Here is a 4,431-nt window from a genome sequence, read left to right on the forward strand (position 1 = left end):
CCTTCCTATCTACTCCATAAATAAGAAGATACACAACAGATGTTTAATCTATTGCAATAGTTGGGTATTCTGTTGTAACATAATACAAATATGTTGCATAAGTTGCGTTAGTTGGGTAATCTTTGAACTAATTCGGAGAACCCTCTGCAACAGAATCATTACACTATGTTTTTCTTCTATACAATTACTAACCTATTAAAAAATTATCTTCTTATACAACAGTATATTGATGAAATTCTCTACCTCATGAGGTGGTAGTCAATTAGTGTACCCGAATGTTTATGATGTTGTCGATAGGATAATGGACCTCAATTTCTACAATAATTTCAAGAGTAGGTACGATACTCTCCATAGTCAAACTGGTGGTGGTGGATGGAGAATTGATCAATTAGTTTCTACATTCAAATAGGATGAAGACATAATTAACTATGTTAGAGGGAAGAGGTCATATCCACACGGCAAGATCTGGACCAAGGCAAAGAGAATCCTTGCAATCATGCATGTGGAAGTCAAACATTTTCTCACTATTGAGATACTACTCGATGAGGGAAAGATTAAGGTTTATGACTGCAACTTACCTGTCTTAAAGGAGGCCAAGTTTTTAACCCACATGTAGCCACTCTTGAAGTTGTTACCCAAGATATTGACGCAGAGTAAACTGATGGATCATTTACCGGCGAAATTCTTGAAGAAGGAATCATGGGATTTTGAAGGTCGAAATAAGAACATCCACCTTTAAAAAATAAAACCAGTGTCGTGTGCAGGTCGTACTCAGTTGTATACATCGAGTGTTTGCTAATCGACATAGAAATGGCCGGTCTGTGCGACACCATTGTGGAAAAAATGCAAGATATCTGGGCTTATGGGGTACTAACTAAATGATTGGATCCCGTGTAAAAATAAGAATATGTACAAAGACAAAGACGAGCATGATAACAATTTTTTATTTCAAGCCACTTTGTTCACTTTACATTGTAGTGGCAATTTTTTTATGTCTGACGAAAGTTGAATTTTTATAATGCAATAGATTGTCCATCTGTTGTAACATATATCATTCATGTTGTGATAGATTGATTATCTGTTGCAATACGTTGGTCATCTGATGCATTATGCAGATGTTTTTGTCTGTCTGTAGCAACAGATATATATTCTGTTGCAACAAATAATCTATCTATTGCAACTGATAAGTAAGCTATTAGAACAAATCAAAAATTAGGAAGACTTGTTATATAATTTTCAGTAGATGACCTATATGTTTCAATATATGTCAAAATATATTTGATAAGATATGTCATCTCTTGCAACAGATCTATTATTTGTTGTGACATTTGAATCTAGTATTCCATTTCAATTAACAAGTTCAAAACTCAGGATTAAATTATAATCATAGAAAGCATAAAATAAATCTAAGCCTTTAGAAATTACATGAAATAACTCAACAAATAAGTAAAATGTAAAAAAATTATTGTGGGTACAAATGATCTACTCTACAAATAAATCAACAAGTTAACCAAGGAGGAGAGATTATTACTTTGATAGACTCAAGCTATAAACATCTACTCAATATGACAACTTATTCTTCATTCGGTGCTATAGAATTTGGCTTTGGTCATCGTGGATCTTTAATGTTGCTTGCGTACGATTTTTGAGCTTTTTCTTCTCCGTATTTTCATAAAAGAGAAGCATATAAGTAGAGTAATCCGACATCATGTCCATCATTTAATACTTGTAATCCGTCGCACAAATACTCTGTGTAAGCAGCGACAAAAAGACCAATCCCTGCGTTTAAAAAAAATAGATAATCCATATATTACAGTTCATGTAAGCGTTGTGAAATTTATGAAATGAAACTAAATAATGATAATTATACTTACAGGCTACCAATGGTTTGTTGAGCAATTCCTTCAACATATTCTATATCAAATGGATTACCCATTTTATCCCGGTATGCCTCGATTATCAACCAATCAGTACGAACCTTTTGGTCCAAAAAACCACTCATATCAAGGTAAGTAGGAAATATTTTGGCCAGCTTTTGTATCTCAGATGACAGGCTAGAATATCTCCTTTATGACATCGAGTCATAAACTCGGATACATCTCTCTTTTAGAATGATGACAGTCAACACCTAGTGGAATTCATCACCACAATTGATTGGGATATACACTTCATCAACCAAATGTCAAGGTAAGCCAACTGGAATGCTAAAAACTTTAATGATGTTGATTTAGCATTCCTTATTTTGGAAAACTTTCTGTTGTTGTTGATAATACCTATTGTAGGCATTATTGATGTAAATTTTGTACAAATAATTGTCTGACGTGTATCTGTATTATTCTCGTATTTACAACTTGACCTTGTTTCGGAGGTAGTAAGAAATGGCATCGATGTACTGCACATATTATTAAATATTTTAGATTATGTGACGAAAAAATTAATACACAGATGCAATTAAATAGGGTATTAATTAATAGTAATATATATGACATTTAAACCTCATCATCCCAGCAAGTTTGGGGCAGTGGCATCAAATAGAACCAATTCTTCATTCCAAGATGTGCAAAAACAAAGTCGACCATATCAAAACCAAGACTCAATTCGTTCACTTTGTAGTGTTCGTCATTTTATTTTCTACATGATGATTTATATATGTTAATGTCATGTTTTTACAATAAAAATTGTATAAATCAATATCTTTAAACTTGATTTATGTACCTATCATCTTAATGCTTTAACAGCCCATTGGCAATCCATACTGAATAGTTGTTGATCAAATTTATTAGTTTTCTTGGAGCCTCATTCGAGATGTTGAACCCTTCAAATGGGTAATTCTTTCATTCTCCCGAACTGACAGACTCCACTTTTTTTCTTCTTTGGAAGCAGTTGATGGATTATCAACTATGATATTATGCTCTTTAGCAGTAGCTTTTACTATGACATCTACCTAGATAACTAGAATTTCCAATGCTAATTAAAGATATACAATAGATTATCTATCAGTTGCAATAGATGAGTCTTATGTTACAACAGATGGATCATCTATTGAGACAAATTCAAATAGCTAAAATAATGCAGTATGAGAATTTTTGAATAGATGACCCATCTATTGCAACATAAGGCTCATCTGTTGGTACAAATTAAAATAGTATAAAAACCTATTTGATTTGCTGAAATAGACGGACATATGTTGCAAAAGATAATGTATCTGATGCAATAGGTTAGACAACAATTGCAATAAATGTATATATTTGTTTGATAATTTTCAGTAGATGTATCATCTGTTGAAATAGATATGTGCCTCTTTGTTTGTTGGAACAGATGATATGCATTCACCTTCTTCAGCTCATGCTGCTCTCCTGTGACCCTTGTACATTGAACAGCGGTGCAAGACAAATATAGAGGCATTGCAATTTTGCTTTGTTCGATGCTTGATTAATCACTCCATCATGCTTTGCCTTGCATTCTTGACATTTTCATGCAGAACATTCGCTAGAAGTGGCAAAATCTGTATAACTTGTATGACATAATCATAATGGCTTGTTATTTTAAAAAATATAAGAGGAGCATCATTATCCCCAACAACACACCACTAATAATACCACTACCATCATTAACAACAACAAGCCCACTGTAAGACCCCACAAAATCCTAAGCTTAATTCAGTCCCGTAGGCTTGTCAAGGGGTCCAAGACTAAGAATAGTTTAGCTAGGTACTCAGACTTAGTGTCATTTTAATCTACGAAGGTTGTAAATCTTATTTTTCGACCTTTACATCCTTTAATTATTGATATTTAGGTTGATTCATGATCAGGAATGTTCGTAGGTGTTTCTGGACAAGTTTTGGATTTTTCGAACTTTATTTGAAGCTCCTTAGGAATCCCAAAATAGTGAATCAACACGATCTTGGCGTGCCGCATCGATTATTTCTTTGATTACTATTTTCACCAGCTACTAGCGTTCAATTCCAGTGAATCAACATGAACATGGCATAACGCGTTGTCTATCGTGTTAATGCCATCAATGCGCCGCGTCGACCTACACATCGGTAACCCAGTTTTCAGTCATTAAAAGACCGAATTCTTGGGGGTATTTAGGTTTTTTCCCCTCGACCCTCCACCCCTAAAACATGTAATTAAACTCCCCGTAGATCAAATATAATCATTCTTTCTCAAATTTTCTCAAGAACAAAGCCCTAGAAGATCCAATTTCAAATCAAGAACTCAAGATTCAACCATAATCTTTTAGAAATTCTTTAACAAAGGTATGTGAAGTGTTCATCCAAGGGTTCCTTCCACCCTTAGAGTCCAATAATATCTTTTGAACTTCAATAAATTGATTTTATGATTTCCATGGTTGAAATTAAAGTGTATCCATGATTTCTATTTGGATTAAGTTCCTAAGTCATTATTTTATATATATATATATATATAT

This window comes from Capsicum annuum, chromosome 1 (assembly GCF_002878395.1).
Source record: "Capsicum annuum cultivar UCD-10X-F1 chromosome 1, UCD10Xv1.1, whole genome shotgun sequence".
Lineage (NCBI taxonomy): Eukaryota > Viridiplantae > Streptophyta > Magnoliopsida > Solanales > Solanaceae > Capsicum > Capsicum annuum.